Here is a 14,530-nt window from a genome sequence, read left to right as displayed (position 1 = left end):
CACACACACACACACACTCACACACTCACACACACACACACACAGGCACACACACACACACACACACACACATATGTATGGTTATTTTCACAAACATGGAGAGCATACCCTAAATACTTTGTGGATTCAATACAATTTTAATGAACAAAAAACTAAACAGCATGAAATCTAAGCAAGTCTTTTCTAAAAATATAAGAAAATCACAGTCCTTTCCTTCCAGAATCCCTGCTGTTTTGTGAGACAAGAATATCTGATGCAGTCCAAGGAAGAGCAAGGTGTGTGAGAATATCTTACAAGGTAGCAAAGCTCAATGTAAAACTGGAGTGTCACAGAGGGTGACATCTTTTCATCTTTTCGGGAGGAAAAGAACCCAAGACTAATGAAGAAAATAGTGAGCTTCAAGTTGGCCTCTTTGTGTCAGAAAACCTGACCCCTGATAGGGAGGGTGAGAGTCAGAAGGACAGCCATACAATGACAAGGGCTGCTTGATTGGGTGGAAGACTTTAGAGGTGAAAGAAAAGACTTAGGCTTAATATGAATATGTTCAACTACACACACACACACACACACACACACACACACACACTATAAATATATGGTATCTTAATGTTCTAAATATAGAATGTGTTCTCAGGGAGCATCAATATTATAAATGAAGAAAGCCAGGACAAAATACATAAGAATGGTTTTCACAATGCCAGGAACCTCACTTATTAAGAAACCATGGAAATGTGGACCAACAAGAGAGGCATGCTGAAGATGTATTTGAACACCTAAACCTAAGAAATCCCAACAATATGTAAAGAAGTCTTATAGATCTACAAGAAAAGAACAAATGAGCCAGAGATAAGAATCAGCAAGCATTTTAGCAGAAACATGAATGGTCAGAAAGTGCAGATAAAGACCTGATGTCATTTATAATCAGAAAAATAAATAAAAAAAAACAGTAAATACCTGAATCAAAATGCATTTCACATTATTGGGTTTTAAAAAAAAATCACAACACGGCTATATTAGGTGTGAGGAGTACACAGTCCTTTACTATGGGAATGCATGCTCTTCCTAGTGAGAGTGTAAAATGGTGCAATTGCAAAATCAGTGTGGAATTAGCCAGTCCACAGGGGCATGTGTGTGCTCCCTTAGCTCAGCAATTGTCTTTCTAAGTATAGATGATGAGCCATCAGGGATGTCCTAAAATAGCAGTTCCAAGGGAAGCAGTAGATCCTGGTGTGCACACATGTGGTGCAAATATCTACTGACTAGAGAAACTTGTGGGTTATGCAGGATACTCATAATGGAATATGATATAGCAAAAACAATGAGTGAGTTGTTCATATGGCAGCATGACTGACTCTCAGAAACTTGGATAGGAAAGAGTTAAAAAGCAAAGACCTTGGAAGCATATAATGTGGATATGTATACTCTCATGTTTGGTGTCTTGAGTTATTAAAAGTTATTCTTATAATATTAGAAAATGCATTTGGCCACATTTGCTTGAGAGAAGAAGAGGTGACATCAAATCAGAAGATCATATTTAAATTTTGTGTTAAACTTGAAGTTTTTTCATTCTTGCCACCAAGCATGGAGTAGGAAGGAGATCACAACATAGTGACATGTAGAATGTCCAGTAGCTGGGGCTTAGCAGGCATCTGGGCTTAGCAGTCTTCGAAGAGAGCAGCCCATTATTAGGCTGAGGAAACAGGGCCAGAGGGTTACATCATTACTAGCAGATGTAGAGCTATATAAGGTATGAGGCCCTTGCATTATCCTCTGGAGGGTGTTTTATCATTTAGGGTGAACTATAAAATCCTTGCACTTAAAGGAAAAATAAGATGGCAGAGTCTGAAAGGGACAGCCCTTAGCTATGCCAGGTGCCAGCTTCCTGACAGGACAGCTGTATATGATGCTTATATTTAATGCCCTGGACTACCGACAGGGGAAGGGTTCATGCATTCTGTTACAAAGAGGAAGAAATGAGTCTCAGAAATAAAGAGAAAGGAAACAACAAGCTCGTGATAGCTGTATAACTCACCAAAGATGTGCTTTGGAACAAGGCCTGGAGTTTCTGCAGAGAGAAACATTATTGAAGTCCCAAAGGTTTTGATCAGAAGTGAGCATGCCCTGGACAACTCCCAAGACTGTGTTCTTTAAAAAAGGAAGAATTTGTCCCAAGGTGCTGAGTGCTGCCATCATTAATGGAATGATTCATCAACCTTGGAAGATACATATCTATCCATATATATATATATATATATATATATATATATATATATTTATGGAGTTGCAAATAGTATCATTAGCTCATACCTAGTGATGATGCCTGCTTTTAATGGAGCTCACTGTCAACTCAGGAGAACCCCCTCTTTGGTTTTCAAAGGTGCAGATATTCTCAAAGACACAAAAGATTTGTTTCCAACTAACCTACTAACCTCTCTTGTGTTGGTAACTTATGCTTTCTCAACAATAAAGCAATGTGCATCACCAGCGGGTGTGATACACACATGATACTCATGCTTTAAATTCTACCCGCACTCCAGTACTCAAAACTTTATTCAGGTTAAGGTCAAGTATATAGATGCTGAGTCCATACTTTCTGCATTTGAATAGCTCCATTCGCCAGATGTGCCTCAGTTTCCTCTTCTATGAGAAGCGAAACATGGAGCCTGTCATATGGTGTGGCCATAGGGACTTGATGTAGGTTTGGGATGTTGGTTTGGAAGTCTATTTCTCTGTATGTCTTAGTCAAATGGGGTGCTCTATGACACACAGAGTCTGTGTGACACATACACAGGTAAACTCACGTTTATAAAGTGACAGTTCACTTCATCAACCTTCATAATCTGTCTTAGTTTAATGCTTATTGCTTTGATAAACACCAGGACTGAAAGCAACTTCAGAATTGCTTCAGTTTAAAGTTGTGTCTCTCATGAAGGTAAGTTATATTATGAACTTAAGGCAGGGACCTGGAGGTCGCAACTGAAGTTGAGACCCCGTGGAAACACACTGCTTATTGGCATATGGCCCCATGGCTTGCTTGTTCTGCTTTCTTAGACCCCTCGGGACAGGACCACAGTGGTTTGGGCCCTCCTACAATAGTCATTAATAAAGAAAGTGTCCCTCAGTCTTGTCCATATGAGACAATCTAATGGGGACATTCAGAGTGGACTATAGGAATCTAACCCGGCCTGCCAGTTACAATTATTTAGGATTTTTCTATAAGTCACGGGGATAAAAGAGAAAATATTTGAATTCAGGTATGCTGATCTTAAGCCTTTTTTTTTTTTTTTTTTTTTTTTTTTTTTTTGTACACAAGGGAGGCGACACATCACGTCTACTCTTTGGATTGCTGCTGATTGCTCAGTTAGTTTCTTGGGACAATTGTCAGTGTCTGGAGAGTAGGATAGAGGCAGATGATCTCCTGGCATGTAATGGAATGTGGTCTGGAATGCTGTTGGACATCATACAGTTTACAGACAGTCCCTTGGGGCCAAGTATTGTCTGAATGCAACTCTTAAGGATGCTGTGAGAGTACTGCATTGGATATGTGAACTGAAACACCAAATGAAAATGGAAGCAAGTCCCAGGAGGCACTCTAAGGTGCTTATGGTAAGGGAAGGAGCAAGGACTAATTGTCCAAATCCTGACCTGTAACCTTATACAAGTATCCTGACCTATAAAAGTATCTCCCATACTTGTGTGAATTCAACAAACTCTACCACTTTGCTTCAGTTTCCTTATCATAGGGCTATCCTAGATTACTATAATGGCTCCATGAGATTGGACACAGTATCTGGGACAGTGCTGATGCCCAAAAAGCATGCTTCCTTGTGCTTGCTGTAGTCACTGTTACATATACTCCAGAGAAAGCATTGATTGCAGTATGTGGTTAAAACAATATGGATCCAAGGCTGTAGAGATGGCTATGCAGTTAATAGCAATTGTTGCTGTTGCAGAGGACCCAGGATCAAATACTGTGGCACACTCACTTCTGTAACTACAGTTCCAGAGATCTAAACCCCTCCTCAGGTTCCATGGACATCAAGAACAGATCTGGTGCATATATACACATGCAGGCAAAGCACTCATATACTTAAGACAAAAATAAATATTGCATCTTTTCCTATCAAAATAGTTATCAAGAACATTGATTAGAGGAACTTGATTCAGTCTTTGAGTCATGAAATGGGGGTTTCCTCCTATTGATGTGAAGTTGTTATATGCATTTTAATTTATTGAAAATAGATTCTTCTCATGAAACACATCCCAACCACAGCTTCGTTTCTATCTACACCCCCTAGCTCCCCCACCATCCCTGTCCCCCAAATTCACTCTTCTTCCATCTCCTTTTCAGAAAAGAGCAGACCTCCAAAAGACAAGAGCCAAACAGAACAAAACAATACAATACAAAAGGCTGTAGTCCTTTAGAGGCCTGCTTTTCTCTGAAAGATACATAATTTTAAAGGCATATTTTTGGAGCTGAAATGCTCTGTGAACAAAGAGCTCCCCAAAGCTCAACAGTGTCACCTCTTCTAGGTTCCCTCCACAACCCATACCAAACAGGAATCCACTCTTCCTTTCATCTGAGAGTCAGTTATTCAGACATAGCCATTGCACACCTGTCCTAAATACGGAGATGGTTTTTAAAACTAGTTTATTTGTATTTGGCAAGCAAGAAAACCATATGGGAAGAAAATAAATATCAAATCTACTCGAATAATATTTAAATCGCTTAAATATTGCGTGCACGTACTCCACGTTGTAATTTGAGCTGGACAAAGATTAAAAAAGCAAATACTTACTTAAGAATTTCATTCACCGGGATGGAGTGATAGCTCAGCAGTTAAGAGCACTGACTGCTCTTCCAGAGGTCCTGAGCTCAATTCCCAGAAACCACACAGTGACTTCCAACCATCTGTAATGGGGTCTGATGCCCTCTTCTGGTCTGTCTGAAGAGCTGACTCAGTGGTTAAAAGCGCCAGCTGCTCTTTCAGGGGACTCAGGTTCAGTTCCCAGCACCTGAATGGTGGCTCACAACCATCCTTAACTCCAGTTCCAGGAAATCTAATGCCTACTTCTAGCCTCTGCAGACATCAGACATGTAGGCAGGCAGAACAGTTTGATATAGGGAATATCTTTACATAAGTGATTCTATAAGCTCTGGGCAGCAGAAGAGAGAACTAACCATAGATGTAAACCTAGGAATGTTCCATGAAGACCAAGATTTTGTAGGATGGATAACAAGTCTCAGACATGCTTAAGCTTTGAAGAGCACAGGGGGTTGTGTTTGTGTGTGTGTGAGCATGTGCGTGTGTGTGTGTGCGTGCGCACGCGGGCGCGTGTTTTCTGGATCAAATAGAGACAAAGTTAAATTTGATTACCTAAATGCCAGGGGTTATCTTATTTCACAAGGCCACAATCATTCCAGATGTTTTTTTCTGGGGGGGGGGGGACGACTGGATCTTGCTCCTTTCAGATTGACCAAAACCCACGAGGCTTGTGGCTTGTTCATTTCCAAGAGGATGGGTTCAGACTGTCTCCACACACCTACAGTCTGAGAGCTCTTTGAGACACTTGCTTCTCAGTACCACAGGGTGTCAGTAATAAAAACTTACCTTCCAACCAGAGACTCTGGCCTGCTTTGTATGGATTCCTTGCTCACCCACAAGATTCTCAAGCCCCCCTTTTATTTCTCTGAGGAAGGGAATTTTCACCCTGAACCCCAGAGTCAACCTCAGCAAAAGTGTCTGTGTCTCACATCTCAGACTGTATATTTTGATGCTCACCTCTTCAAAGGGGTATTAACACCACCCAATTCTGTATCAGCCCTGGGTCTGGATAGCTCAGTACCTGTCATGTGATTAATCCCCCCCCCCCCCCCCCCCCCCCCCCCACCCCTGTCATCCAATCTGACTGAGCAGTCTAAGTATAAAGCTAAGGCTACACCTGTTTCTCTACTTTATAACCATAGCCCCTGATGAATCAAATTCAGAATTCTCACTGGCCTCCTGTCATAGAGGACATTAAAGATAGCCATATTGTGGAACCAACAGCTTGTGTTTAATGAGCTGTTATTAGATGAAGGAAGCAAAGAGAAGGACACCTAGGAGAATTTGAGGTCTCTGCTTCTATGATTTGATGGTTGGAACTCATTTCCCAAGATGTGCAGAGAGTAGCAATTGCTATTTCAGTTTTAGATTCATTTCTACTGAGGCTCACTGTGGACCTTGGTGGGACTTCTCCTTAGAGGCCATTTGCATGCATTGTCCAGTTGTCAGATCTTGAGAATTATCTTAGTTTTATCCCTTGTTGCTTTGATAAAACACCCTGATAAAAACAACTTAGGGTACAAAGGGCTTATTTTAGCTCACAGTTCTGCGATTGCCCATCAGAGCATGGAAATCAAATAAGGAGAGCTTGAGGGAGTTGACAAAAATCACATCCACAGTCAGTAGCTGAGAACAATCCTCTGCGTAGGCAATAGTGTCACCCACAGTGAGTAGGTTTCCCTGCCTAGGTAATGATGCCACCCACAGTGGGCAGGGCTCCCTGCCTAGACAATGGTGCCAGCCACAGTGAGCAGGTCTCCCCACCATAATTAACATAATCAAGGGAAAGTTCCCCAGATTTAGAAGATCCTTCATTGGCATTCTCTTTCCAGGTGCTTCTAAATTTAGTCAAGTTAACAAAATCACACAAATGCACCAGCTAAGGAGTGGGTGGGTCCAGGTAGAAGGAGGATCTAATATCAGGGGATGGTTGGATGCAGATGCCATCCACTCAATCCAAGAGACTTATGACTGTCATAACAGCTGATAATGGGTAGATTTTAAGAGAAGGGGCTTCACAGAAATAATTAATAATGCCATTTTGCCACAAAGGTGACAGCAGTAGGTTTGATGATATAGCTGATTAGAATGTATGTATTACCTGTGCACACACAAACTATGTAATTTTTTTTGGTTCAGAAGTTTAAAAGTTTCACAAAGGTTAAACATGGTGATACTAGTCTGCAGTCCAGTCCTCTGGAGATAGAAGTAAGAAGATCAGGAATTCAAGATCAGCCTTGGCAGCATAGAAAGTCTGAGGGCAGGATGGATTAGATGAGATTCACTCTCTCCCACCATAAAAGTGTTTTACATATAGTACTTTGTCTTATTCCCACTCCAAACTTGCCCATTCAGTTCCATCTCAGCCTTACTTGCCTTAGCTATTTCTCCAAGTTTCTTATCTAGCTCCCCACCCCCAGTGCATTTCTATGCCAATACAATACAAGAAAATATACATTTTCCTGATGTTTTCTCCTTGATCCATGAGAGCTACGCTGTTTGAAACATTATTCTGTATTTTGTTTTCTTCACATAACATATCATGGAACTTTCCCGTCTAGATTCTTGAAACATGTTTGTTCCAATGCAGGGGAACAATAATCCCAGCATACTACTCTGCTAGGGATCAGGAAGTGCAAGCGAAAGCCGTAAGAGGCTTGCTTTGACTTTCCAAAGTAAGGTTACGTAGAACTGAAATGCAAATACATGCCATCTGATGTTAATCATATTTCAAGGGCAAATATTTGCAAAAGAACAACACTCATCTTCCCTGATGGAGAAGCAAATAATCCTTTATTCGTCATTCTCCCAGTATTTACTGGGATTCGCATTGTTCCCGGCTTGGCTGGATGCTGTGAAGAGGATCAGCAAAGCAGATGGGTCATTTGCTCTGGTCTCTGTGCCAACAGCACCTTCAGAGCTTGACATTCACTGCCACAGTAGCTAAGTAGGCAATCTTCTTCCCATGATGACCTACCCTTTCCCTTGCTTAAGTGCCTTCTGTGTCCCACTGTGTTCAAAGTCAACTTTGTCTTGGCTTCTCCAGTCCTTGGTGTGTTCCAAGCTCTTGTCTCACCTTCCCTAGTGCCCTCGGTTCTAGTCACACTGGGTGGATAAAAGGACAAGATAAAATCAAACAGTCCTGCCTATCTAGTTTGGGGCGGGGGCGGGGGGTTGCCTGCCCCTTTCATGTGGGAATATTCTTCCCCGTTCATTACCATCACCTCTGGCTATACTTGCACCTTCTTCCAAGTGTCTTTCCTCCACAGCCCCCTTATACAGTTGGGCATTCTAGCCCATGTGAACTAATGCAGCCTAGTCTAATAGACAGAACACTCAGCTTCCAAATTCTAGCACTGGTTCCACTTTTAAGGCTGTTCTGTCACCTGTAACAAGTAGGACACAAGAACTTCTTGACACTGTCATAGTGAGATGATGTATTCCTAAGCAAACTGCCCGTTGAAGAATGGCTAGTAGATGTGAGTTGCCTTATGTTCTCTCATTGTTGTCATTTTTTCCCATGGATCAAGTTGGCATACCTCTGAACCCTCAGTGTTTAGCATGAAGAACATCTGTAAATGATGAATGGGCTGTTGCTCAATGACCATTGCACATTTAGTAGTGGTAGTATGGGTCACTTCCAGCTTTTAGACTATTTATTTAGGTGTGTACTTGTTGCATCCCCTACTTCTCCCAAGTTTAATACCTGTCTCCCCTGGGGTCTGAAAGAAACCTTTCCTTCTAACTGCATCATTGTCTTGGCTCTGGAGGACAATCTCCGCGTGGAGACTGAGCATGCTCCTGGCCAGGTTGGGCTGGTTGAGGACAGACTTCTTTGGCCCAGCATCTTGCGCCCTCCACAGGCCGGGCGGGCTGGCAGGAGAGCCTATGAGCGGGCGGGGTTTGGCCGCAGGGCAGCCTGGTGCGCCTAGGCTCTTCTGGCGGACAGAGGTGGGGGACGCGAGCGGCGCCTCCCAGCTAGTCACGCAGCCTACCGCGGTGCACCGAGGCTGCAGGGGCAGAGCTGAGCGGCAGGGAGGGCTCTCTAGGCCTTGAGCGCGCTCTGTGTGTTGTTGGAGTCTGGCCTTAGGTTCTGGCGTGGGAAGGAGAGCAAGGGCGCTGGAGGAGAGACCCAGCCACGGCCCAAGTAGAGGCTCCCAGTCTTCTCCTAGGCGGGCGAAGAATTCCCTTAACCACATTCACAACCTTGCCTCGGGCACCTTAGCTCGGGCTGCCAGGAGGCCGCGGTGGCCGGGCAGCTGTTGCACCAAGAGGGGGCAGCTGCGGAGTTCCATAACCATAGCAACCGCATCAGCACCACGGCGGCAGTGGCGGCGGCGGCGGCAGTGAGGGCAGCATCCGCTTGCTCCTCCTCCAGGCAGCCTCTCGGTAGAGACCTGAGACAGCTCGCAGGTGCCGCCGCCGACTCCTTGGTCCGCCCACAGTCGCTGCCTGCCGGTGTTGGCCGCTGGAGAAGGAGACCAGAAGAGAGCGGGACCAGAGCTGGAACAGGGCCCTAGGAGGTGAGAGAGAGAGAGCCCTGCAGTGGGAGACAGGTAGGTGAGAACGCTGTGGGGGTCACCAGCTGTAAAACTCTTTCTGTGGCAGTGACGTTTCTGGAAGCGTGGTTGCTAGTTGGATGGCTTTCTATTACTGAGTAGGGATTCTTCCGCGATTTTTTTTTTTAAATATCTTTCTCTATTTTCCCCCCAGATATCTCTGCCCTCTGATCTTGCCCCACTTCTGGGCAAAGCTTAGAGACAAGAAGGACCATTAAATGTGACTGTGTGAATGTGGTGGTCCTAAGGGGCTTATTTAGACCTGCTCAGGTCCTCTGAGCCACTGAACCCAGGGCATGCTCAAAAGACCTTGTGGAGGTGGAGGGGCTATGGTCTCTGTTCTATGTGGGGCAAGCTGACTCAGAGACCGTCTCTTTGGAGGGTGGAGAGCACTGTAGTTCATCTGTGGCATGGAAAGGGGCTATAACACACAGTAGCTCTTTATATGTACAACAATCTTTAAACACAACCACTGTAGGGAATGTTTAGACAAGGTAGTAGTAACTCTTAAGGTTTGGGGTATGCCCAGAGTTTACTATTCTACAGATAAGATGTTTTGGTCATTGGGGGATTGGATGTTAACAGAAATAAAATTATAACCAGAATGGAGATAAGAACACCATCCCCATTATCTTCACCTACTTTTTCCTCCCTCTCTGATGCCAGCAAAACAAACACTGTATGGTGTTAGAGACACCCTCTGTCTGGCCCTTGGCTACTGAAGAACTATCCTACTTTCAGACAGATGGGGAAGAGAACTCCACTTCAGTCCCTCATATAATCTAGGAGGGCAATGTTTTCCACTGGGCTCCAATGCTCTTAATATTAAATTTGTTTTAAACCCTGGGTGCACCTGATGTATGATGGACTGTTATCTGCATCTTTGGGCTATAGTGAGGGCTGGAGATTGGCACATGATTTAATCCAGTTCTGCTGGGAGGAGAACACCAGAAGACCCAAGGAGAGGAAGGTGCGTTAGCTGAGTAATCTGATTCAAAAGCTTTTCATAGACTTTAGCAGATTTCTGAAGAATTTCCAGGATGGATAGCCACTGCCTGTGAAAGGATTCTCCTTTTATATCTTAGCCCCAGGGGACTGTGGTAAGTCCCAGTTAAAAGGGTATGTTCTTTAATTGGGCTTTTAATTTATGATGTAGTTATGTTACCCAAGAGGATGTGATCTAGCCAGCATTTCATCTGGGGATTTATACCACAACGAGGACAGTATATTATAGAGAAATGCTACACTGTAGTGTAGAGGAAAGAGGGCAAGATTCTGGAGTCAGAAACAAACAGGTCTGAACTCTCGTTTCATCATACCTGTTGTATGACCTTGAATTGCTCCTGTCTTGTTGGGATGTTTTTTCATCTATAGAACGTGATTCTAGCAACCCTTAGAGTTTGCTAAGCTCTCATAACAATAAAATTTAATGGCAGAGGATGCAAACGGGGCGGGATTTTAAAGTCTTATGTATGACTAATGCAATTTTAAGAAAGTCATTTTCTAAAGGAAAAAAAAAACCTCAGATTAACAAGTCATTTCACAGGTATCACCCATGGAAAGAGTGGAACTCTTAGTCAGTGAGTTGTGACTGGGATATTGTCTTGTTCCAGAGATACCTGGGCAATATAAAGAGGGCTTTATTGGGGGAAACACTGCGTGTCCTCCTTGTTTGTGGCTGCTGAAGGTCAAGAGCTAGCTTTGCCATGGAAGGCAGTGCTCCTCTCTCTCTTGAAAATAGTGTTTGTTCTGTGGAACTCAGAGTGGGGCCAAACATCTGATCGTGTAAAGAGATATTTGCCCAAAGTGAGGGCGCCTTTAAGTGTTGCATACACTGTGGAGTCTTTTCAAAGCTGCGACTGCCTCAATCCCACTCTGCTCTCTAAAGCCAGATTTATTAGCTGAACCTGACCAAATATGTGCAGCTTGATCTCACTGCTGAGGGAACTGCAATCTCTGAAATGAGCCAGGCCTGGGCTCTGCTCTTTTGTGATTGTGCTTTTGTCCATGCTGGTGTCTCTGCAGAAAGTAACAGTTTCTCACTTTCTTCTTTGTGTGTGTGTGTGGCCCAGTTCAAAGGCTCCATCATATCTGGAGCCTTCTCTGATCCTCTCTTGTGTTTCCTTGATACTCTGTACCTGATTTGACTGACAGACTGTGCTGTGTCATTGCTTGTTACACAGATCTCTTCTCTCTAGACTCTATGCTCCATGAGGGCAGGGGCCTCTCTTACCCTGCCTCTCTTCTGATCCCACAACCTCTGGTGAATGAATGGGTCATCAATTTGGCCACCTGTCCTGAAAGAGGCATCACAAAGCCGGTCCCTGGTGCCTTTCTGTATCAGTGCAGTAATCACAAACCTAGTCTCAAAATGTTCATTTCTTTACAAGGGACCCTTTAGAATTGTTGGCATCTGATCCTAAATGGCTTTCATATCATATTTGCTGAATACTTCAGACTTGGAATGCATTTCTCCTCCTTCCATCTCCCTCTTTTTACTCAGCTTTCATATAACAGGAAACCATATAACCTGGCTTCAGGGAGCGTGTAACTGAACCTAGGTTCTATGACTAAAAACTAGGGTGGTAGACTCTCGTTTGCCTCAGTTTCCTCATTTGTAGCATATGGTTGTTGGAGTCAGTCTCACAGTGGATGCTGGGTACTTGCAGTAAAGTAGTGGCTGTGCAAAAAGAAAAAAGAAAGAAGGGAATAAGCAAACCCTCATGATTTATAAAATACCCAGCAAAAGCACATTCTCTGTCTCTTTCTGTCTCTCTCAATTTCTCTTCTAGAAGATGTGCAACATCCCTGGGCTTAAATACACAATATCATATGAGATGCACTCCAAAGACCTGTCTCTTCTTCTTGTTAGCTTACTGTGACCTTTAGTAAATCCTTGCCTTCTCTGTAAGGTATATAATGATGGTTGTGTTCCTAGAAGGTAACCTCAGAAGATGTAAATTTAAAAAAACAAAAAAACCAAACAAACAGAAAACAAACAAACAAACAATTAGACAGTGACATGTGACTTCCCGATGAAAAGTATAGTTGCCAATTATAGAAGGTTTCAGAATTATTTTAAATGCTCTAAAGCAGTTTCTTTGCTGTATTTCATCTACAAAAGAGACATTGTGATTGATAGGGGAAGGGATGGAAGGAAGGAAAGAGGAAAGAAGGAAAAAAGTGAGGGATAGAAGAAGGGAGAGATGGAGGGAGGGGAGAGAGAGACAGAGAGAGAGAGAGAGAGAGAGAGAGGGAGAGAGGGAGAGGGAACGAGAGAGAGAGAGAGGAAGGGAGAGGGAGAGAAAACACCTTTTGGTTAGATGTGAGAGTCTAATTGGCTGTGGTTCTGATTCAGGAGTGGCTTCTGCCTCCTACATCATTTTGCTTATAGGACTGTTGATTTGTCCCTTATTTCCAGACCTTGGTTTCATAATCTGTAAATGGCCTGGAGGATTTCGATATCCCTGCTTAACTCTCTTTCAACGCTCAAGTATACTGACCTATGCTCTCTATTGAGATTACATCTCCGGTCTTCCATCTTTGGTCCTCCATTCACCCTTTTCTTCAAACATCACAATGTGTTCGAACTATACACTTCAATGTCTGATGTCACCACTGCCAGGAGGAACCGTTTTCTTTGGCGTTTGGGACTAGTTGGTTACCTCATTTTTCCCTCCAGGTAAAAATGTTTTGCTACCATGTCCAGCTTACAAGAAGTCCTTTATTTAACTAACTGGCAGGTGTATATATGAATTCAAATATTATTTGAGAGAATTAGTAGGAATTCATGACATCGCTGATGTTTTTGGGTTTCCTGGAGCATGCTGGGTGCTCAGCAATGTTGAATGCTTCTGCTACAACATGAATCATTTCTAGGTGGTTGCAGGGACATGTCTGAAGTTGGAGTAGAGGATGGCCCTAACATCACAAAGGAAATTGACACTGTGAACCATTGCTCTGTGGCCCTCTACCTTTGGTATTGATGGAGTAAGATCCTGATTATTTGGTGTGAGGACATTATGGAAATTTCTTTGCCCTCTCTCTTTCCCCATGTCAGATGCCAAGGTTCCACTATGAACTATGAAAAGACCCTGTAAATAAACTAAACATCTTTTAGGGGTATCACACATAGAAACTAAGAAGAGTGCATCAAGTAATGTTCAAGGTTATATAAGTCTGGGAAAGGACCTTCTAACCATTTCTTGGGAAAGGCTATGAAGGCTGGTTTTGTATAGCAGAGGAGGTCTAAGCTCAGGTCAGAAAGAATTTATATAGAGAGAATGGATGGGAGGCAAATGAGTCTAGGGAGGGATAAGAAAATGGAAGAAGTGTTAGGAAGGAAGTATAAGGCAGGGCTGCGGTATAAAGTCCTGGGGAAATGTTGTCAACTGATGTTGGTAAGACATGAAGAAGTGGGGCCTAGCAAACACAGAGGTGGATGCTCACAGTCAGCTATTGGATGGATCACAGGGCTCCCAATGGAGAAGCTAGAGAAGGTACCCAAGGAGCTAAAGGGATCTGCAACCCTATAGTTGGAACAACATGATGAACTAACCTGTACCCCGGAGCTCTTGTCTCTAGCTGCATATGTATCGAAAGATGGCCTAGTCGGCCATCACTGGAAAGAGAGGCCCATTGGACTTGCAAACTTTATATGCCCCAATANAGGGGAATGCCAGGGCCAAAAGAATGGGAATGGGTGGGAAGGGAAGGGGGGGGGGGGTACTGGGGACTTTTGGGATAGCATTGGAAATGTAATTGAGTAAAATACGCAATAAAAAAAAAAAAAAAGACATGAAGAAGTGACATCAGAGAGTGTCCATTAGCCAGCCTCTAAAGTGCTCCCTTTTCTCTGAAGGTCATGGGAAGCTATGGGAAGATTAGCAGTTGTACAGAATGCTCTCATCTCTTCAGCTGCAGAGTGGAGGATAGGTGAGAAAAGCCAGATCAGATGAAACATAAGATGGCCTGGTAGGTAAGCTTGCAGGTGAGAGTTGTTTTCGGTCAGGCAGTGGGGGTTGGGATGCTGAGAAAAGAGGTAGCTAGTAGCATGATAATGATGCAAGAGAAGTGAACATAGGGCCTCACCTCTCAGATGGATGTCTGGGTGGAGCACTGTAGGGTCTGGGGAGCACAGAGGGA

At 43.5% G+C, this 14,530-nt stretch overlaps 1 protein-coding gene across 2 annotated transcripts in view; it reads left to right on the top strand.

Annotated features, from left to right (window-relative positions):
• Positions 1 to 8,750: 8,750 nt before the first annotated feature.
• Positions 8,751 to 14,530, top strand: part of Fam135b (family with sequence similarity 135 member B) — a 268,014-nt gene continuing 262,234 nt past the window's right edge. For both annotated transcript variants that reach the window (XM_021183960.2, XM_029469991.1), the window contains exon 1: positions 8,751 to 9,382. The gene's annotated coding sequence lies outside the window, so the exon portion shown is untranslated. The remainder of the gene's footprint in view (positions 9,383 to 14,530) is intronic.

This window comes from Mus caroli, chromosome 15 (assembly GCF_900094665.2).
Source record: "Mus caroli chromosome 15, CAROLI_EIJ_v1.1, whole genome shotgun sequence".
Classification (NCBI taxonomy): domain Eukaryota; kingdom Metazoa; phylum Chordata; class Mammalia; order Rodentia; family Muridae; genus Mus; species Mus caroli.
The sequence above is the reverse complement of the archived record's forward strand: the minus strand, read 5'-3'. Positions and strand labels throughout refer to the sequence as shown.